Raw genomic sequence first — 22,551 nt, 5'->3', positions numbered from 1 at the left:
ATGCAATCAAGGCACACAAAGGTCAGAGAAGAAACAAAAATACACTCCAAAGGAAAAAAGAAAAAGGCAAAGGATTTATGAGATGGCAGGAGGCATGCAGATGGGGGTAATGTGGACCCACAAGAAAATGGGGACAGTTTAAACAATCTGCCTCATTATGATGAAGTCTGAGACAAACTTAGGCAAGAGAAATAATGCAGGAAGACCACGTTTGCTCGTCTTTATGAGTGTAACACAAAATTAAAAGAAAGGGCAGAATCCAAAGGCAATCAAAACCACTCTGAAACAAGCTTCCCTTTAGACAACTGTTAAAAACAAAGGGCATTTAGCCCCAACCCACACTGGAAAAAACATGCATTAAAAAAGGAAGGGACAAAGACCATCACAGAAAATGTTACATCACAGATAAGGAACGCAGTTTCTCATGGTAAGTGCTATGTCTTTCTAAGCACTTTAAAAACAAATTTACCTATCATATTTTAAACCCTCTAACTAATTCCAACTAGTGTACACTGCTGTTTAATTCACACTCAGAGGATGAGCCAGCATTATTTGCCCCAGCGACACAAACTTCTGGAAATCCAGGGGAATCTGCAGAATTTGCAGAACTGAATCCCTAAATGAGTGCGAGGCACAGATGCAATTAAAAAAAAAAAAAAAAAAAGAAATCCAAAAACATAGGAATGCACAGTGCAGCCAGACAAAATTAGAATTCCAAAACTGAAAAACAAAACCAGAACAGCTTGACAAGTAAACAATTTCAGAAGCTCCATAACAAAGTTCGCTACGTCCATGTGCCTGCTGAAAGGAATCTACACTCTTGAGATTCAGATCCTGCTTGCAGCTGAATGAAGAGTGGAGACAGAAAAGTCCAGAGGGCTACACCACCCCAACAGACCGATGAGAGGAGAAGGAAGGGCGACGCGGGAGCGCAGTACGGCAGGTACCAGAGAGGTGCTGGAGGGCTGGTGAGGAGACCTGGCACAGCCCAGAGCGCTGCAGGCAGCGGGATGCTTCTCTGAGCAGCACCAAAGCCGGCTTTGCTGCACCGTCTCCACCCTACACGGTCAGTGGGATTTCCACAAGCAGAAGCGCCATCCTTCTGTTCTGCTCTGCCCTACCCTACCCTATCCCAGCCCACAGTGAGGCTTTGCTTTACCCTTCTGTCCAGATTTTAGCTCAGGTTGGCGCCACAGTGTTGTAACAATGGTGGTTCTTCTGTTGTGTTACTGGGAGTGTACACGGGGAACTATGAAATGCAATGGAAAGCATCGGGGACAGCTCTGGCATCCTGCAGTTGGGTGGTTACGTAAAGTCGTGACCGTCTGAGACAGGTGTTGCTCAACAACACAGCTGATGTGGTGTCAATAGTTCAATGTTCCACAACGTGAGGCACTTCTAAAAATCAGGGAAAATTCAGTGGTGTAATTTTTTTGTACCATGTGTTTGTATGGGGCCAGAAGATGGAGCAGCCCACAAACCTGACTAAGTACTGCGGTTCTGTGCCACAAAAGTTTGTGATTCAGTTCCTTTAGAGTCCATCAGGACAAGGATTCAGTCCTTAATTCAAAAGCAGGAATAATACACGATGAAGATTAAGAATGCGTTTCCTTATTTTTTCTTCACAGCAGCATTAGCCCGGACCACTATACATGCTTTGTTTGAGTGGAGAGGCAAAATGTAATTAAAGTTTTAATTAAAATTGATCGCAATCCGCAAAACTGAAATGGATAGTGCTGTTTAACATTGTACTGGAAAACTTTTCAAGTAAATGGATGTTGTTAAATGAGCTGCGTTCTTAAAGAAAAGAAAAAAAAAGCATTTTGTTAGGAAAAAGAGTCGTAGTGAAATCTAATAAATTTGAAAGCGTGCCATAGAAACAAACTACTAATAAGCATGTACTCTGAAAAGAGGCAGTGAATATGCATTTTACAAAGACTGAGCTTCCTCACACACTCATTTTCCTCTGAATGTGAGGATTCTGCTCCTCAGCAAATCCCGGTTAATAGATACGTGCATCTTTCTCTTCTTCGGAAAGAGGTGGCGAGATCTCCGAGCGCTCAACTTTCCGATATACAAAGGAAGAAAACGCCTATCGACAGAAACGCTCGCTATAAAATATCGCTAAAAATATTTTGCCAGCGGAATCGTTGGGAAAAGTAGCAGTATCTCTTAAACGCATCTGCTCCGTTAACACCTTCAGCGCCAGAACACGGCGTTTATCCCTACATTCGCCCCTTTCGCTAACTGCCCAGGGCTCTGGCGTGCGAGTAACCACATCTCAATCCCGATGAAAAGGGGAGGTTTTCTAATTCCCCTGGCCTTTGGGTGCATTCTCTCCACTTACCCTGGCCGTGAAGCCAGGCGGTGCAGCTAGGTGCACCCCGAGATGTTCGGGTCCCCGGGCGGTGCCGCAGCTGCGGGCACCCCCAGGGCTCCGCGACCACTGCGGGGCCAGGCTCGGGCTCCCTCTTTTTCACCCAAAAAAGCGGGGAGCCCCATCCCAGCTCTGTAAAGCCCCCAAGCAGGCTCATCTTAGGGTGGGGAGGAAGGCGGGGGGGGGGGGGGGGAGGTCTGTAGTTACATAAGATCTCGTACCCCCCCGCCCCCCAGATAATAATAATAATAATAAATCCTTGTGGTTTCTCCCCACATTGGGGGGGTGGAGGAGCCAACCTCAGGCTAGAGCAAAGGAAGAGGGGGGGGAGGAAATGGGGAAGGGGGGGACAGCCCGATAAAGTAAAGGCTGATGGGGTTGGGGATGAGGAAGGGGGGACACCCTGCAGGTGGCGGCATGCATGGAAGGGGGGGGGGGGAATTGAGGGGGAAATAGGGGAGGGGGCTTCCAGCAGCTCCCCCCTCACCGGAGCCGGACCAGCGGGGCTCCGCACCGCACCCAGCACAGCACCCACGACCCGGCTTTACGGAGAAATTAAAAAAAAAAAAGTCCCCATCCCCGCTCCTCGGGGGGGCGCGCAAAGTTGCGCCCCCCCCCCCGCCCCCCCCCCCCCCCCGAAGCCCCCCGCGCATCCCGAGCAGCGGGGGCAGCGCCGCAATCGCCTCCTTCCCCCCCATCCCTCCCCTTCCCCTCCCGCGCTGCTCACGCTCTGCCTCAACCTGCTCCTGCCGCTCCTTTGTTTTGCTCTCCGGAGGCGAAGCGCTCTCGCCTCGCGTCTCCCCGTCCCTCCGCCTCCTTCTCACGCCTGCGGGGGGGAGCGGAGCGGGGCCGCGCAGCGCCTCTCGCCTCCTCCTCCCACCTCCGGCTTCCCCTCCTGCCCCGGCCGGCCGCGGGGCAGCCCCCGCTCGGGGACGCGCCCGTCCTGCTAGAGAACAACTCAGCTAAAAATAAAAAAATAAAAAATAATTAAAAAAAAATGAAAGGTTCTTACGGGCACCGCAAGGATGGGGCGCGCTCCTGCCTGCCCGCCGCTTTGGGATGACCTTGCGAGGGCTGCTCTCGCCCCGCGCGGGTTTTTGGGTTTGTTTCCTACTGGAAGCCCCAAACCCCAGCGACCTTTTCGCTCTTTTTCACCCCCCCAAAAAAAAACCCGCCCAACACTTCCACTGTCACCGAGCCGCTTCCAAGCGCGAACGAGCCACGGAGCGCGCTCCCCCTCCACCCGCCCGCCGCTCCCCTCCGCCTCGCCAATGCGCGCCGCCGCGGAGCAACTTTCCCGGCGGGGACGAGCGCGGAGCCGCGAACGCGCTTCCCGCTCCCCTCCTTCCCCAGATGGGGGGGCACTTACAGAGCGTGCGGTGAGGAAGAGGAGGAGGATGAAGGGAAAGCAAGGCGCTGGGGCCGGAGGGACGGCGGCTCAAGCTGCGCGCCCGCCGCTCAGCGCCGCAGCTCAGTGCGCGCCCCCGCGCCGCCGCCCGCCCCGCACTGCAGAGCGCCGCGCGCGCGCGCCCCCGCCGCCAGCCCCGCGCACGCGCCGCCCGCCCGCCGCGAGCATGCGCGCGGCCGCCGCCCGCCGAGGGCGTGAGGGAGGGGAGGGGAGGGAAAGGGGTGGGTGAGGAGCGCGCCCGGGGCTGAGGCGTCGTGTTGGGGGGGGAAGGTGGAGGCACCGGGAAACCTCTGAGGGGAGAGCGGGGTTCGGGTTGGACTTAGGGGAGTCCCCACGTCTCGGGCACAGTGTGGGGCTTCCCTCAGGCGAGGTGGGGCAGTGTCCAGGGACACCCCGGTCTTTGCTTATCTTCTCTTGGAGCAAAAGTCCTATGAGGGAACTGGGGTTGTTTAGTCTGGGGAAGAGGAGGCTCAGGGGAGACTTTATTGCCCTCTACAACTACCTGAAAGGAAGGTGTGGTGAACTCGGGGTCGGCCTCTTCTCACAGGTAACTAGTGATAGGACTAGAGGGAATGGCATCAAGTTGTGCCAGGGGAGGTTTAGGTTGGAAATGAGGAGACATTTCTTCTCAGAAAGAGCAGTCAGGCATTGGGACGGGTTGCCCAGGGAGGTGGTGGCATCACTGTCCCTTGGGGTGTTCAAGGCAAGGTTGGACATGATGCTTAGGGACATCGTTTAGTGGGTGACATTGGTGGTAGGGGGATGGTTGGACCAGATGGTCCTGGATGTCTTTTCCAACCTTAATGATTCTATGATTCACGATTGCCACAGATGTTCCCCAGCACTCCCAGTGAGCAGGGGTCAAATGCAGGCTTCTCCCGGAGCCCCCAGCATCATCCGGAACCATCGTGTGTGTGGGGATGTAGCCTCACATCGTGGGCCATACCGCCATCCATGGGTTGGAGCTCCCCGTAACCACCAGGTGTGTGGGGGCAGCGCCTCACACCATGAGCTACACTTTCAGCAAGAGCTCTTTCTAACGGATGTCTGAAAATAGAATTGAAGTTAGCATTAGATGTTTTAACTGGTGTAATGCTGTTCATCCCTTTGATATAAAACCCAGCTGATGTTGCCCTTCAATATAAAACCTAACTGCTGTTGCCCTTCACTTGTTGTTGTCACTGCTGCAGTGGCAGTAGGTGCTCTGGTAGTAGTAAAGACCATGGCACCTGATGACCGTGTGTGGCATACAGCTAATTGGTAGACCCTTCCTGTGGCAAGGAAGCACATAAACGTTTACTTTTACGCACGGTGAGTTCTGTTACTGACTGTTTACCATACATAAATTAATTACATTTAGCATGTCCTAAGAGTAACCCTAAGGAAAGCAGACATATACAGCAAGGAGACGAAAGGAGGACAAAATAAAGGCACATACAAAATGGAGTAGCTAGAGCAAGTCAAGACCATTTTTATTCTGCTACTTATTTCAGAAAAAAAAAAAAAAAACATCATGAATATGCAGGACACATGATGGATGGTAAAAATGTTTAGTGTACTGGTGAAACGCCCAAAAAAATCCAATTATAACACAAACTGATGTGTTAGGTACTGTACAAATACACGGGAAGATAGAGTATTTTCACTTTACAGACAATTGAATTCAAAAGTTATCCTTGTGTGATATGCAAAAATCTCTAATTTTACACCCAGATTTAATTTTTGTGCAATAAGATGATAATTTTAAGATTTTATATACATATGTATTTTAATTTCCCAGAACATTCCTGTTCCTCAATTCATATTTTGATTTTCTGCATGTGCAAAAAAAAATGCAGCCTGAAAATGCAAAAAATTTAGATTGCTTCCAGACTTAGCATAAACAGTTGGGAGGTGATTCACTTCACCGAGTATCTCTGAAATTCCTGTTTTATTTGGTCTTGATTAATTTAAATTGTTTTGTGTCATCTTCATATTTACTACCTCATTGCTTGCTCTGCCTGCCAGATCATTAATAATCATCTTTAGCATAATGAAAGATAGAGTGCTGTGGCATCTGCTTGACTAGCTTTAACCAGTTTGTTCCTTCCTATTTTCAGTCTCTTATTCTGTTTTTTGTAAGTTTGTCTCTTGGCATCACTGTGCAATACTAGTTGTGTGACCTATTTTGATTGTGTCCATATTTCAGTTACTGCATGACTTCACCTCATCATGGTAACTCTTCTAGAGACAGCAGTGTAGCTACGTGAGTACAGAGCTCTGCGTTGGCAGCCAGTCTGGGTAATACCTCGGTGTCTTGGGTGGTTTTGCTGCTGTTTCATTCTTTCATAGCTACCGAGGTGGCGATATCTCCGTCAGTTAGTTGAAAGCTAGCTTAGGGTTGTCTGCTGAGTGACTGTCACTTACAGATGACACGCCTGTCAATATCCTTGAGGGGCATGCTTTTCAAGAAGGTGCTGAGCATTTGCTTGCTGCAAAAAAATAGAAGTATAGGTTGAATTTTAAAACATTTGGGATAATGCACATTTAAATAGGACTTTTCATGTGGCTTTTTTTTTTTCTTTTTTCATTAAGTCCAGTGGCAGAGTTCCCATCTACAATACAAAAATGTAGTTTAAGCAGAAGATATTCCATAATGTGTTTTCATGTATGACTTTCCTTGTTTACATTTGGATAATTCTGTATAAAAACAGGTTACCTAGATCATAGTTTCATAGTTTCAACTGCATTTGGAAACATGATGCTCATTAAAAATAAATATATAAATAGAGAAACTGTAAGCTATTAATCATTCTAGAAAAATTTGGCTTATTTTTTTATGCATTGCATCAGAGTAACAATGCCATACAAATGCCTATTTGAAAAGTAAATATAAGTGAAAACTCTCTGTGTTACTGCTCAATCTAAAATGCCCATGAAAAAGCTTTATTTTGCCATAAATCAACAATTTAATAAATGTTGCCTAATAAATGATGCATAGAGTTATCACTAAAAAGGAAATCATGGTATTATCATCAGTTGTGCTATTATGACATGTTTTAGACTGTGCTGTCTTATACCTTATGCAATAACTGAAGGCTTTTGTTAGCTGGGTGTGGAATTTTACCAGTTCAGACCACTGGCATTTTCAGCCGCTTCACATTCATTTTTAATCTATTAAAAATATTTAAAAATATTTTTAAAAATATTAAAAATAGATTCTTCACATTCATTTTTAATCTATTTTAATTCTATTTAATCTATCTCTCTGGAGAAATAGATTCTCCATGCTTGTTTATCATATAGATAATTGTAGGATTTTTCATTTTCTTGCTGTTCGGTTCTTCGGATATTGCAAGTGGAGCTAATTGTTGCCAGTTAGCAACTTTAAATATTTTTTGAAGCTAAATAACAGATTGCTTATAATGGAGCCACAGGAATTTAAACAAAGTCAGGATCTGACCCAAAATTTTCTATTTAATTTGTATCAGAGTTTATTTTAGCATAAGAATGAACAGTGTAAGCATAAGAATTCTTAGCATGGAAATGAATAGCACATAAGTCTAGGTATATGCTCCTTTTACAGTCTCCGATGGCTTACACAGGTTTCCTTTAAGCTTTGGACACTGAATCCTAAACGTCTGCTTATGCCTTTGAAAGAAGCCAAGGGATGCCCTAAGCTTCTGCTTAAGGAGAAGAGAGATAGACCAAGGGAGATAGGCATCTCCAGAGGGAAATTCAAAATCTAATGAAATCGAGGATCTTCCTCTCATTTTTTCTCTCCCTTCTTTGCTTCAGAGTAGAGATTTCACTATTAAAAGACACAGTAGTCTTTGAGAGGAGTCATTGTATCAGCAGGTGGCTTACCGGTAATGAGATATTTCTTTTTCTTTTTTCTCTTTTCTTTTTTTCTTTTTTCTTTTTTTTCTTTTTTTCTTTTTTCTTTTTTTCCCTTTTTTCTTTTTTTCTTTTTTCTTTTTTTTCCTTTTTTCTTTTTTTCTTTTTCTTTTTTCTTTTTTCTTTTTTTTCTTTTTTTCTTTTTTCTCTCTCTCTTTTTCTCTTTCTTTCTTTCTTTCTTTCTTTCTTTCTTTCTTTCTTTCTTTCTTTCTTTTTCTTTCTTTTCTTTCTCTCTCTCTCTTTCTTTTTCTTTCTCCTTTCTTTCTCTTTTTTCATTACTTCCTAATTTACAGACACCACTTTAATTGCAGAATACCATTTCAGTGGGTGTATTTTCTCTCTTCCTTTATGCAGAATACTTGCTGATGATTATATACTTGCTAATGATTCTGTACATTCTATGATTCTGTGATTAATGACATCTACGCACATGCTTTGTGCAAGAATCAACAGCAGAATAAATGTAATGAGAAAGAATTTGAGCATGTATCTAGATCTATAACTATATACTTCATGTTCTGCCAGGCCGTTTGAAGGAGATATTTTCTTTCTCCCTTCTGTGCCCCCTTCATGCAATTTCTGCATGCTGGAATTTACTTGTCTGTTACATAGGGAGCTGAAAGCAGCAATGCGGCTGCAAGGATTGGCAGAAGGGAGCTGCTTCAAGGCTTTATGATTAAATGGAGCTGCTGTAACACACTGCAGTTGGAAAAGGGTGAGATCCTTGATACTCAACAGAAAACAATGAGTGTGACTGAGATTATCTGTTTCAAAATGACTGTAGATTGTCTTGCTTCTTTACTGTGCTATATATAATTATATGAAAATTACATTTTATGCGTATCTTTCACATTCATCTGTCTTACTCATTTTTTTAAGTGATGCCCCTAAGAATATAGATAAAGCAAGATGTACTTTACTAATATTACATTTTCTTTTTTTATGAAATGTAAAGAGTTTATGTATTCAGGTCACTTTTTTATGTGCCAAACCAAATAATTTATAACTCATTGTTTTTATTAATGACATTATTTGTTAGTCTTCATTTTGTCAGGCTCATGAAATGAAATGCAAAGAAAATACTATTTATGTAACATCATCTTGGATGTTACATAATACACTCACAACTGAGAAGTGCATGCAATGCCTAACTTTAGATACCTAAATCTGATAGCTGAGTTAATTTTCTGTTTCCTTGCATTGCCTCTGGTGTCAATGGAAATAAAAAGAAGCATTGAAAGAGTGATTCAGACCAGAAACCTGGCAACTGAGAATCAAGAAAAAATACATTTAAATTTAGGCACTTAGTAAACTGTCTAAAGCTAAATGGCATGAGCCCAGACTTTACACCAGTAAGCTGTGTTCCCTACAGAAGCTGTTCCGGTTGCTCTTCTTAAGTGAGCATTTGCTCAAGTGGAAATAAAAAGTTGACGTTCTGGACCTGAGAAGTGTAAGCTTCAAGTAAAAAATGGTTGTTTAGAAGCTTAGGAATGGCAAAACTTACAAGCATTTCATTCTCTATAAATGTCCTAAACATAGCATCATGTTTTCCCCTGCCATTTAGCTCAAGGCAGAACTCTTACATATACAAAACAATTCCTATGAAGTCAAAATGGTCATGCAGTCTTGACATGTTCCAAGAGGGTATTGCTTGTTTATTTGATCCATAAGTGATTGTCCTTAGCTAAAATACTATAATTGTGGCATGTAAAAATAAATAAATAAATAAATAAAAATAAAAATAAGAAATAAAGTTGAAGCACAGCTGTGGAATTACTGCAAATAATAAAGGGAAAGGCAGAAATGTTAGAGAGATTAGCAGATTTCTTAATAATGAAATACCTATTTTTTCCAATGCACACCAAAACAAACAAGATGCTACCTAGCCTTTTGGGGAGGGTAGTGGGGATGGAACCACTTTGGCTGCATTTTTGTCATCATCTTTATTATTACTGTTTGTCATACAGTTATGCATTAGTAATACACTTGTAGCCCGTAACATGAATATACTTTCTACTTAAAACTGACAGGAGGCTAGATGGAGAGAACATCAGGACTGTTTACTGGCTTAAGGAGAAAATGTACTTATAACTTCGTGGACTTTCTGTAATTAAAAAGTAAAAATAAAGAAGTTGTCTTATTATAATTAAACTACCTTGCGAGACACGACTTCTCATAGTACAATTTATTTCAGATCTAATACATTTTGATATAATTTGGTTTGAGAATCAGCACTCTTGAACCAAACTTGGAAAAGCAGGATGTACTGCTAAGAGTGGAGATGCATCTCAGAAGGTAGGCTACAGGAAGTAATGTGTGCAAAACCAACAGACAGAGGTGCTCATCAGAGCCAAAAGAAGTTATCCAACACATTGAAAAAATATTTCACCATTTCATTTGCAGTTAAATCTTTCCATCTGTAATACTAGGTAATCTTTTTCTGTATGTGTTAACCCACATTTCTAATTGCCAACATTTGTATTTGTCAAAATCATGTTGTTGCTTCTCTCTCCAAAATACAACACCAAGTGCACTCAGCTGGAAAGTGTAGTGCCACACTGAAGACAAACTGCTATATCAGCATATAAAACAAAAGTAACTATTAAAGTACAAATTTGTAAATATTTATTAAAATGCATAATATAAAGATAGGCATGACATTTAAAATGACTAGTACTGAGCTAACTCTACTGCTTTTCTGTGATAAATGTGTAAAATACTTTTTAAGCTTGTAAACAAGTGTTCCGTAACATAATACATCACCACACACACTTGCTGCTGACCTCAGGGAGCACCTGAGCATGTGCTCATAGATTATTATATTTGATGAGGGAGGATGAAGAGGGAGGGACAAAGAAGGGTGATTTTCTCGGAGCCTGCTTCCTAAGACTCCTAAGAACTCAAAAACCCTTTACCTGTGAGAACCATCATAAATGGTTTGGCCCTGCATCAGGTGTTATTATCAAGTGTTTCTGCTTCCCTGAACCTCCCTGAATAACTTTCACTCCCTTTTGAAGCCTCATAGTTAGCCATTATTGTTACATTTCCATCCTTTTTTTTTTTTTCTACTTGTCAGATCCCCAGAGATCCCACATCTCTGTTTACCACCTCATTTCTGGAGTCTGCCATGTCCTCTGCTCCGTTGAGTAACCAGTTACCAGGGACACAAGCCCTCTCCCAGAATGGCTGCTTGCTCTCAAAGGAGGTTTGTACCAAAAATTCTGCTTGCTCTCAAAGGAGGTTTGTACCAAAAATTAAGTGTATATTTTTTATATAAAGGAGGAGTGTGTGTATATATATATATACGTGTATGTGTGTAAAGGAGGACTATTATATATATAAAAATGGACGATTACTGTGTATGTATTATATTTTAAAATTAAAATGTGGCTTATTATATAAGAGAATTTAAATATTTGTACTTGCTCCTGTGATTTGCTTAGTACTGATAGAAAAGTAAACCAAGCAAAAGGGGAAAGAGTATAGTACGGTTGTCAGAAACAAATGATGCTGTAGCAGTATAGACTTGAAACAAGAACACCTAAAACGAATGCAGCAAATAACTTTGCAAAATTGTTGTCAGAAGCATTATCATCATTTCTGGATATGTTTATTACACTGTGGTTGCCTGAGTATCTATGTATCTGGAGATTAATGGAAAATGTTTATTCATTATTACATGCATTTTTGTGCTTATCAAAATTGGGTTTAATATAGCAATAATGAATGTTTGTTATGTGAACAGAATCTTATTTCATTTTTAACACAGATTTTTAATTCTTAACAATTTGATAAAGTATTTCATGTTATACAGTAGTGTATACTGTACACAATTCATCTTCCAATTTTCAGATTCTTTACTGATCATGATTTTTGTAGCCATAAATACATGATATGTATATATACTACATGATACCTAAATTACTGGACGGCATACTTCAAGTCATTCCCAGCTGCTGTTTTTTTCAATAATGCGGCTGTCAGTTTCTATAATTTGGGAGGTGAACCAAAAATCATGGACCAAGTTGAAATCAATTTAAAACCAACTCACTGTGAAAAACAAAACAAAACAAACAAAAAAAAGCAACCATGCCTCTAGCTCATTATTGTATCCCTGCAGGCTGCTGCTAACTGGATGGTGTACTGAAATATAACACCAAAGAAATGATAGCAGTACTGAGTTGGATGAGGTTTAATAAACCCAGAAACTAATAGAGCCCTTAGACTAGATATTTTAACTAACCATTACTTATAATACATTTTCATCAGATTTAACAAGGTCTAAGGAAATTTCAATTGTATTTAACTCCATGTAACGTTATGTGACCCAACAGTCCTGAGGTTTGGATCAGTAATTTTTCTCTCTGAATCAGAAGTGTTAGACAAGTAGCTAAAAATGTCTCTGTAATACACCTCTCCATTGACTTAGATAACAATTTTTGAAAGAATTTTACAGGCAAAGTGGTTTGCTCTGAAGACTGTTGTAAGCCAAAAGAGCATATATATTCCCAGTTTAAAAACTATGAGTATAAATAATTTTCTAATAACTGAACTGGAACTGTGCAAGTCTATGAAAATGGCAAACCTATTCAGACCTGTTCCCTATATTGCACTGTACTTTGGCATTCATCATTAGACAAAGATTCATTACACCCTGTGCTCATAAACTAGGATGAAGCAATAAGATAGATCCCCTCTTTATATTTCTTCAATACCTTAACTGTGAACTTTCCAGAAGCTGATTGCAGCATATGATTCCTGTGCTCTTAGCCAGTTGCCTTCCTAAGTGACAAGCCTGAGGAGGGGGACAGCTCCTCATTCCTTTTCTTCTGAAGAGCTGCCCAGGGACTAAAAGCAATGTGTGTTCCACTTTCTCTTTCCTGAATAGTGCAACTCTACTGTCATGTTCAATCTAGCAACTGAAGGGCAGCCTAGATGCCTCAGCCTAAAGGTTTCTTGCAAACACTAGTCTCAGTGAAGATATTTCCTTCCTCTAATCCTGCTGAGTTTGCCCAGTGGAAAAGTGACAGCTTAACAAGGGGTTAAAGATAAAATAATAGTGTTGGTCATAAGATGTGTCTGTGCTTCATAGTGCTTTGCCAGATAGAGATACATAATTCTGAATGAGTTCACTTAGATTCCAGCAATATTCCAGTCATGCTAATGCTTTCCAGAGCACAGATTGCCCCGGTGCAACGGCTTTCTAAATGCAAAAATTGTTTAGAGTTCATGGCATTGTATTCTGCAGTGAAGTTCATTGCACAATCTTTTCTCACTTTAATTTCTCTCCATCCTTTTCTGAAGCCATATTATATTACCTTCTCAAGTCACTGACATCTCAGTGCAAATGTGGGCTAACATTCCCTTGACCAAATTCAGACATTGGAATAGCAAGTGGTGTCCCTCAGGGGTCTGTCTTGAGACCAGTGTTTTTCAATATCTTCATCAATGACATAGACAATGGGACTGAGCACACCCTCAGCAAGTTTGCAGATGACACCAAGCTGAGTGGTGCAGTTGATACAAAAGAAGGAACAAATGGTGTCATTCGAAGGGACCTGGACAGGCTGGAGAAGTTGGCCCATGTGAACCACATGAGGTTGAACGAGTCCAAGTGCAAGGTGTTGCACCTGGGCTTGGGGCAATCCCAGACATGAGGACAGACTAAGAGAAGAACTCATCGAGAGCAGCCCTGCAGAGGACTTGGGGATTCTGGTGGACAAAAAGCTCGACACAAGCCAGCAGTGCGTGCTTGCAGCCCAGAAGGCCAACTGCATCCTGGGCTGCATCAACAGAGGACTGGCCAGCAGGTGGAGGGAGGGGATTGTCCCCCTCTGCTCTGCCCTTGTGAGGCCCCACTTGGAGCCCTGTGTCCAGGTCTGGGGCCCCCAGCACAAGAAAGATGTGGGGCTGTTAGAGTGAGTCCAGAGAAAGGCCATGAGAATGATCAGAGGGCTGGAGCACCTCTCCTATGAAGAAAGGCTGAGAGACCTGGGGATGTTCAGCCTGAAGAAGAGAAGGCTCTGGGGATACCACATTTTGGCCTTTCAATACTTAAGGGGGTCTTATAAAAAGGATGGAAAGGGGCCCTTTACTCGGGTAGATAATGATAGGAAAAGAGGGAATGGTCTTAAACTAAAAGAGGATAGATTTAGACTAGACATTATGAGGAAATTCTTCACTGGGGTAGTGAGGCACTGGAACAGGTTGCCAAGAGAAGCTGTAGATGCTCCATCCCTGGAGGTGTTCAAGGCCAGGCTGGATGGGACTTTGGCAAATCTGATCTAGTGGGTGGCATCCCTGCCTATGGCAGGGGGGTTGGAATTAGATGATCTTTAAGATCCCTTCCAACTCAAGCCATTCTATGATTCTATAATTCTATAATTCTATGATTTGAGTTAGCCACGCTGTGCTGCCAGTATAGTCAGTTGGAAGAAATAGGCACTTTTATGGTTTATCTCATCCTCAACATCTAAAATACTTGAGATTTAATGTCAACCCAGAAGTGCCTATTTTTTCCACTGTCTGTAAAAGGAACTTTGAGTGGTTAGCTCAAATGCAGATGTCCTAAATTAGGTTACATGAAAAGCACCCTGTAGTTTTCAGACTGATAAGAAATATCTCTAATTGTATAAATGGCAGTCCTGGTGCTCAAATCTGTGGGATCTACACCACTGACCCAGCTGCTTCACTGCTGAATTTTCATTGATTTAGATTATATTTCCTCTTCTGCAGACATAATGTATTTTCTAAAACAGAGGATCCAGTCCATGAAACATCATTTGAGTCTAATAATCCGTTAATCAGTACTCTGTTTTCAATCTTATCTTTTAGATAAGTTTGGTAAAAAATGGGTAATAGGTCAAATGTAGATTTATTTCTTGGACCTAAAACACGTTGATTTTTCAGCAGTTTAGTGGACATAATTGTACCTAAATAAACTTTATTATAAAGAAATCATCATCCGTGCAAGACATTTTGCACTCTCTGCAGCTGGCTGTGATACCACCACATGGCAACATGTCTTGTTTGTCATAGAGACTTAGGTGAGTAACCATCTGGCTGAGAGTCTCCCACCCTGGACGTTTAACTTTTAAATGAGAGTTGTAGGTGATAATTAGCTACATATTGAAAAGGCCCACAGTTCAGAGCTCATTTATTTATTACCAGGAAGATCCCTTTTAGGCATCATATGCTAAGAGAGCTGGGGTTTAAGTTTTAAAGTCTTATTGTGTTCTAGATTCCTCATCTTTGCAAAACAGACAGTAATTCCCGATCATTTTCTCATTTCAAACTCTGCGATAATCTAATAAGTGTTTAATTTAATTTTGAATAATAGCATAAGTCTAGAGAAATGTATGTTATGGTCTATCAGAGTTGTTTAGGTGTGGGTGGGTATATGGAAAATTTGTAGGTGTAGGCAACTCCACACACAGACAAATATACACAATGTTAAATCTGCAGTCTTTACTGCCCAATCTCATGTATTACTCCTCCTGTTTATGGATTTTTCTAAATGATTTGTTGTCTTCTTTGAAAAATTTGGTTTATAAATTTTTTAGTCTATTACTTACTGGACATTTAGTTTTTTTTCAGGGTGCTGGGTATGACTTTTTTAAGCCTTTCTGTAGGATGGTCCCTTTTAAAAATTTGTTGATGTTTAACAAGTTATCTGATGTTTAACAGGACATCTGATTTGTAGACATTTTATCAGTTTTCTTTCCTCATCTTGAGTCTATTTTAATGTGCTATACACAGTTTAAAATACACAAAAAATGTAGGGGGTTTATAAAGCTTATTTTTTCTGTATATGTGTTTTTGTACACATAATAATGTATTCTATGTAAAATTGTATTCCAGTTATGATCTACAATAATGTATCGTGTATCTATATCATATATCTCTATTTATGTATATATCTATATATATGTATATAACTGGTATATCTTTTATGTGAGAATGATGTTGATCAGTTTACAAGATACTTTATAAAAAAGAAAGGCTTCTGTGTTCTCTCCCAAGTAAGATGTTGACAGTTGGCCATGTTTAGTTTTGACCAAGCAGGAGACAGAAGCCATCTAACTTTACTGCTGTACAGCATGAAACTCAAGAATAATCTTCATGTTCTTAAAGATTATTTTTTTTTCCCCTAAGGCTTTTGTTGAACACAAATGTCTGATGCATATTCTTGAAAAAAGAACATTAAATTCTTCCTGGATTTATGAACGCAGTAGTCCTTGTTCAATTTATTTTTCCTCCCCCATAATTTCCATTTTTTTTTTCTGACTGTGAAAAATATTTAAAAGGGAGATTTTGATCAAAATGATTAACTGATCTTTATTCATACCAGGAGTATTACTGAAATTCCATTTCTCTTTCAAACTAGCAACACCTGAATATATGAAAATAGATTATAAAGAATAATAACCGAATTTAAAAGCAAAATGCTTATTAAATCAACATAGTCTTGCAGTTGTTTTAGGAAGCAGTCAGTACGGAAACCATTTACCAGTTGCTAGGATGTCTCATTTATAGTGTTGACCTTCAGCTATATCAAATCACTCCATGCTGTGAAATAGTGGAGAGGAACAGCCTACCTACCTGTACGCTATGCCTGATTCCTGGGGCTTGCTGAAGACACAAACAACATGCTTTGCTCTTGTGCAATGCTCTTGCAATTTGCAGCAGTGTCAGGAAGGCTTGGGATCACAGGAAAATATGCTCCCATCCAGCTCAGTCAACAGGATGGGCAGAACTGAGTGCTGATGAATGGAAGTTTTATCTCTGTGCTTGTCTATTTGTTATTTCTCCCTTCTTTAGGGATTTTTCTGTGTCTGCGGAGAGGAAGATTTTTGTAAATAAATATAAGCATATAAGTTAACACTGTAGCTACGCTGTGGCTTCATGGTATATGTCAGAAACCGTCTTATACATGAAACTGTATGAACAAAAGGATGTTATTTTTTTCAAGAGAGAAAAAGCCAGTGTTTTTTATTATAATCTGTTGTATGATTGTTGAAGCTTTAAAAAAATAAAAAGGAAGAATACTACATTGTTTTTTATGCCAAAGAATTGTTACTTAGCAGTGGCATTCTACTCTGTTACCTTCCTTAAAATAAAAATTAAAAAATAATGCTTTTTCTCTATTTTTACTTATTTGTTATTCATTTTAAACAGGTATAAGCTTGCTTATATTAATGTGGGCATAATATTTTTCATCATGATTTCCATGTTTAATCATATCATATTTTTCATTTTTCCTATTCTTTGTAGTCTTACATGCTAACAAATAAAAGGCAGCATCAGCATTTAAAGTACTTTATACTTAGTTTTTCTCTTATATTTAGTCTCATTTAAACTAAGATAACTTTAAAAGTTACGAATAGGAAATTGCCATCCATTCTCTTTAAAATAGCTGGGATAAAAAATTTAGGTTCACTTGGTTTCACCTTACAAGTACAGCATAGGATGTCTAAGTGTTGTTACTGATTATTCCAAATTCAGCAGGTAATTTTGAGCTGTGCTTCCTCAGGGAAAAATATTTACAGTTTGATTATCAGCATTGTACAGCATTTTGCCATCATAAGCCACAGTTTCCTCAAATACTAGCAAATATTCTTGCTTTTGTAATTCTGTTGAGTTTCAGCCTTGTCAACATTATTTACATCATTCATTTTTGTCATCATTTTATATATAGTAGATGATTTATTCACAATAAGTCATAATCAACTCTTAATGATTCCATATTAAGTGCATGAAAAAACAGTTTTAAAAATGCCCAGTTATACAAACTACATTGTAAAAATTGTGGCTTCTGTCCATTAAATCAGCACATTTCCAGATGTGTTGATGTACTAGATGTACCTTATCTGGATGTCCTACTCATGCCTGTTTGTTAGATATTTTTCATCCTTGGGGAAAAAAAAAAAAAGAAAAAGCATCATTTTAGTTTCCAAAGTAGAAGGCTCATATGGATGTGATCCATATGTTATAAAATTGTTTTCACTTTTGTATGATGATAGGAATTATATTTTGGGATGACATTTGAAACTTAGGAGAACAATTTTTTCTGTAGTTCAGGAGCTTAATCTTTTCCAGTTTTTTTTGTAAACCAGGAATCAGCTTCTATCCACAATATTGATATTTACTGCCACAACATCTGGAGACTTTACAGAACTAAAAAGGAACACATAAGTTGTCCGTGTGCTCTGTGACACACTTCTGCTACCTCTCATTAGTTTTGTATGCCTACCAAAAGTCAACCCTTGAGAACCACATTTTGATGTCTGAACAAAAACTTGTTTTAAGCCCACAAATTGTGTTTTAGTGCCCACAAATAATACTTTTTATTAGATTAGGATCACATGGAGGATAGTAATAAAAACACACAAAAATAATGTATATATGGGTTACAGTGTGCTGATTCCCTTACAATGTAAACAATGCACCTGATTTCTCGATGTTTAAATCTTGCTTCATGATTGGCAGATATGTCTTAATCACACTAAATTAAAGAATTCAGAAAATATTTATCATGGCTGGTATATAAGAACTAAGGAGCATGTGTCTGGAGTAGACCTTTAGAGTCATTGACTGCCTAAGTGAAAAACTGTGAGTAGGTCTTTGACTAAGAAATATGTTAAGTCTTCAGTTGTGATCCCTTTAGAGGAAATGTTTCTGACGTCCAAATCTGATGTTTCTATTATGAAGAACTCATGGAATATGAATGCATAATGAAAGCAGCCTCTGAAACATTGTTGAGTAATTCTTTCATAGTCAAAACCTTCTGTTATTAGAACAAAATATACTATGTTATTCTGTTTACTGAAGGATCAACATACCTTCTTTTTTATCACTGGAAAGATATACTTTTTGGAAGTAATTCAGACAGGAATAATCAAGAAAAAGAGGAACAACTCATTCAAAAATCTTTAATAGATTGAAAGAGGGATGTGTATTCAACCTGCATATTGATTGGGCACTGAGTTTGGAAGGCCAGTCACTTATGATTTCATGAATATTTGGATTTGAACACTTCTCATTAGTGGCATATTTCAAAGTAAACATAAATAAATGTATTCTTCTTGTAAATTTTGTGAGCATACAACATATTTTTAAATAACAATCTGAAATACAAATCTAATTAAAAAAAAAGTAAAAATGTCCATACTGGCTTATACTTATATATCTGGTCTGTGTATAGATGGCACAGTGTCTTGTCTCCAACAGTGTCCAGTAGCTGATGCTTAGGGAAAGTGTATAAGAAATAATGCAAATATAAAATGACCCTTCACTTAGTAACCTCTAGCTTCTGACAATCAACATTTTGCTATTTTATGAATCTTAGTATCTGGAAGGATATATCTTTCCTTAATTATTAGTGTTGGAAACACTTATGTTTTTGAGCCTCATCACTACATGTTACCAGGAGTTCCACATTTTAATTATGCAAGAAAAGTGTTAAGTTTTGTTTGTGCCATGCTTCTAAAATACTAATTTCAGTGATATGTCTCAGTTCTTGTCCTGCAAGGAATTTCTCATAGTTTAGCTGACATGTCAAAAAAAAATAAATCTGGAAAAAGGAATGCATAGCAAGGTGACAAAGTTCACTGATGATATTGACTTGTTTAGGGCAGTAAAAATGAGAACCACATGTGAAGAACTATAGAAGGGCCTTGTGAGATTGAGCAATAACCTGGCACTTAAAATTCAATTTGGAGAAATGTAAACTGCTGAAGAGGGGGAAAAAATAGTCCTAGCTTCACATTTAAAATTATGGGCTTTGAAATGATCATTATTGCACAGAAGCCAGCACTTCAATTTATGATAGATGGTTCAATGAAAATGTCAGTGTTCAGCAGCAGCCAAAAAAAAAAAAAAGACACAAAAAAAAAATAAATAAAACAAAGCATAACAAAAACACACCAAGCTGAATGTTAAAAATTGTTAGGAAAGGACTGAAAACCAAACTAGAGAATAAGAGAATACTAGTATACCGCATAAATATGTGAAGCACCTGTAACTTGACCGCTACATACACTTCTGATCCCCATCTTATATACATGGATATAGTAGAACTGAAAAAGGCTCGGAGAAGGCACCAAGGATAATCAAAGGTACTTAAATTGCTTCTGTACTAAGATCAACCAAATAAGACTCTTCTTCAATCTGGAAAATAGATCCCTGAGCTGGATATGATAGAGTTCTTAAAAAGACATGAATAAATAGCATGGTGGGGGTGGGGGGGTGGGGGGGGTGTAGGGACTGAGTGCTGTCTTTCGACATGAGAAAGGGAGGTTTCCAAATAAACAAAAAAGGGATTGCTCTAAAAATCATTAAGGTTAAGTTGCGAAATTCTTTGTTCCTGATTTTCGTGGGTGCTAAAAGTTTATGTGGATTTAAAGGGAGACTGGAGAAAAGATCTATTGAATATAGAAAAGAAATTCATGGAAATCCTGAATACTTAGACAGGGACCAAACTAGAAATGGTTACAGACTGTTCTTAGCAGATGCACATGTTTTAGCCCATTCTTATTGTCTTCACAGATTGTCTGAGCTCTTGTTTGTTATCAGATAGGGTGCTAGGCTGGACTGACCTGAGTATAGCTCAGTATAACACTTCTAAATTTCAGTGAATCTTTTCTTTTTACCTGCATTATACTTTTTAAAACTAATGACTTTATAGACTTCTATCTTGTTTCCCTTTAATCATCTTCCTTCTTCAATTATAAATCCTATTATATTTATGTAATTTTCTTATCTGGATGTTGTTTAGCATTGCTGATCATCACTATTGCTTTTTCTACGTTCAGCACTCTTATGGTACCATTTTAGTTTAGTTTAGTTTAGTTTAGTCTAGTTTAGTTTAGTTTTCAGATAGGATGACTACTACTAAAGATTTGGACATATGTTATAAAAACGTATGGCAATGTTTTCCCATTTTTTTTTCCTTTTTCTGACTGATGGATAGTGTTGAATGAATGCTTTCAGAGATTGTCTTCCAGTTCCCCCCCCTTTTTTTTTTTTTCCTGAGTATTAACAGCTAGTAAATATATCCTATATATACACAGTTAGTTTTCTTTTTCTTCTTCTACATATTACTTCTCATTTATCAATAATAAAATCTATCTAGAGTTTTACCATGTAGTCACTTAGTATTGCAGGATGATGCTGTCATTCTTCACAATCAGCTCTAGCAGACTTCCTCTAATAACTGTGATCTGCCTCACATACTTTTTCAGATCATTTATGAATATGTTGAACATCATAGTTCCCAGCACAGGTTGTTCAGAAATGAAGAGAAAACAACTAAAGGCCTTGTCAAGCTCATCAGTTTGGTTTCATATGAGGTTTGATGGCCTTAGGTAGAGACTAAATGCACAATACTCAAAGGTGCACTTCAGTTTTTGATTTTTCACTTCAAAAGGTACTTTCATCTTGCACACTTAATTGTCATCTGTTCTTGCTGATGAAAAAAGCAATAAAATCTCAAAAATCTTAAGAAGGTAGATAGGAAGTGGCTGAGCAGACTTCAGAAATTTTTAAGTTCCCCCAATGACAGAAGTTCATTATTTTTCTGCCTCCTAAACACCCCCAAATTATCAAGCCATGAAACATCATGCACTTGGACAAGTACCTTTATGTGAGAATTCAAGAACCAAGCTGAGAAGTCTGCACTGCTTTTATTGCCTTAAGACACTGCAGTACCTATTTTAGTTGTCTTTTTCTTTTGCTTATGTGGGAAATGAGTTGCAAACAATATAGGGGAAACTATCCTACAAAACTTTTCAGTTGTCCCAAAGATATTTTGCATGCCGATTATGTGCTTTTGCAGAATATTATGGGTGTACAGCTCACGCTCAGCGTGTACACTGTCGTCTTCCCAACAAAAGCTGCACTTTCTGCGAATTTCTGTGATACTTTATCACCTCCAAAGTGGCTCCACTTGTCTTAGACACTGTCTGAGCAGTTGCTCCCTGCAGCTTGTACAGTATACTCACTGGGTAATGGCAGAAGGGGCTGCTGTGTTTGTGGTTAACCAGGCTCATTTCCAAGGACATAGAAATCTACTGATAAGTAGCTGTGACTAACTTGTAGCTTTACAGTGTGCCTCTGAAACATAACTTCTTAACTGTAAACAGAGTTCAAGAGGAAAGCAGAAGTGTAGATATTGTGTATCTTCACCATGTGCTTTGTTGAAGAGTTGTTTGTTTGTATGCAATGTTATTCTTAGCTACCCTTTTATCAGAAATAGATACTACTATAAGACTAAATGAATCACTGTGTGTTACTCATGCATCACACGTAATTTAGTTAGTCTGTACATGATAAGCATAAAGACTGAAAGAAGACAGCAACAATGAAAAAAGGAAGATGGTTTACTTAAAAGGAAAAAAAAAAATGTGGTATGACTAGCTTTTTGAATCAAGCAGCTGAGAGGCAACGGGGAATCTCCATCCGTAGAGGTTTTCAGAGCTTGACTGGAAAAGCCCTGAGCAGCTTGATCAAAGATTGAAGTTAGATGCAACTTGAAGCTTGGCTCTGCTCTGAGCAGATTGGTCCAGAGGATTTCCAGAAGCCCCTCCCAACCTAATTTTTTCTACGGTTCTGTGAAGACAACCATATGTTGTGTACTGTATCTTGAACAAAAGTCGGGCTTAGGGATCATATGGACTGAGTTAATTGCCTTGCTAGCATGAAAGGGAGGGTTCAGCATTCTGAGTGCCTTTGGATGTGTATGACCTGAATTCAGCAACATTGCAGATTTATAACAAAGAGTTTTGAACTGTCTGGCAGGCGTAACTATTTTCTTTGTTTCCCTTTGTGAATAAGATGGATAGTGGCAGGTAAAATTGGATGAAGATCCTTTGTATCTCTGCGTCTAGTGCTC

The 22,551-nt window shown here is 39.5% G+C and overlaps 1 protein-coding gene and 1 long non-coding RNA gene across 9 annotated transcripts in view; one reads left to right on the top strand and one right to left on the bottom strand.

Moving 5' to 3' along the window:
• The window catches only part of VSNL1 (visinin like 1), an 88,477-nt gene extending 84,553 nt beyond the window's left edge, over positions 1-3,924 (bottom strand). The window contains exon 1 of one of the 8 annotated variants that reach the window (XM_080588205.1): positions 3,747-3,924. The gene's annotated coding sequence lies outside the window, so the exon portion shown is untranslated. Of the gene's footprint in view, positions 1-3,104; positions 3,370-3,389; positions 3,625-3,746 lie in introns of those variants that run through there. The other 7 variants (XM_080588211.1, XM_080588208.1, XM_080588212.1 and 4 more) reach the window with 7 other exon arrangements.
• A 126-nt stretch (positions 3,925-4,050) lies between these two features.
• Positions 4,051-16,760, top strand: LOC308192291. The gene is made up of 5 exons (XR_013948703.1): positions 4,051-4,767; positions 5,974-6,030; positions 8,274-8,376; positions 10,738-10,866; positions 10,902-16,760. It is a non-coding gene; the product is annotated as an uncharacterized lncRNA (long non-coding RNA).
• Positions 16,761-22,551: the final 5,791 nt, after the last annotated feature.

Source organism: Anser brachyrhynchus (assembly GCF_964034855.1).
Source record: "Anser brachyrhynchus genome assembly, chromosome: 3".
In the NCBI taxonomy this organism is placed as follows: Eukaryota; Metazoa; Chordata; class Aves; order Anseriformes; family Anatidae; genus Anser; species Anser brachyrhynchus.
The sequence above is the reverse complement of the archived record's forward strand: the minus strand, read 5'-3'. Positions and strand labels throughout refer to the sequence as shown.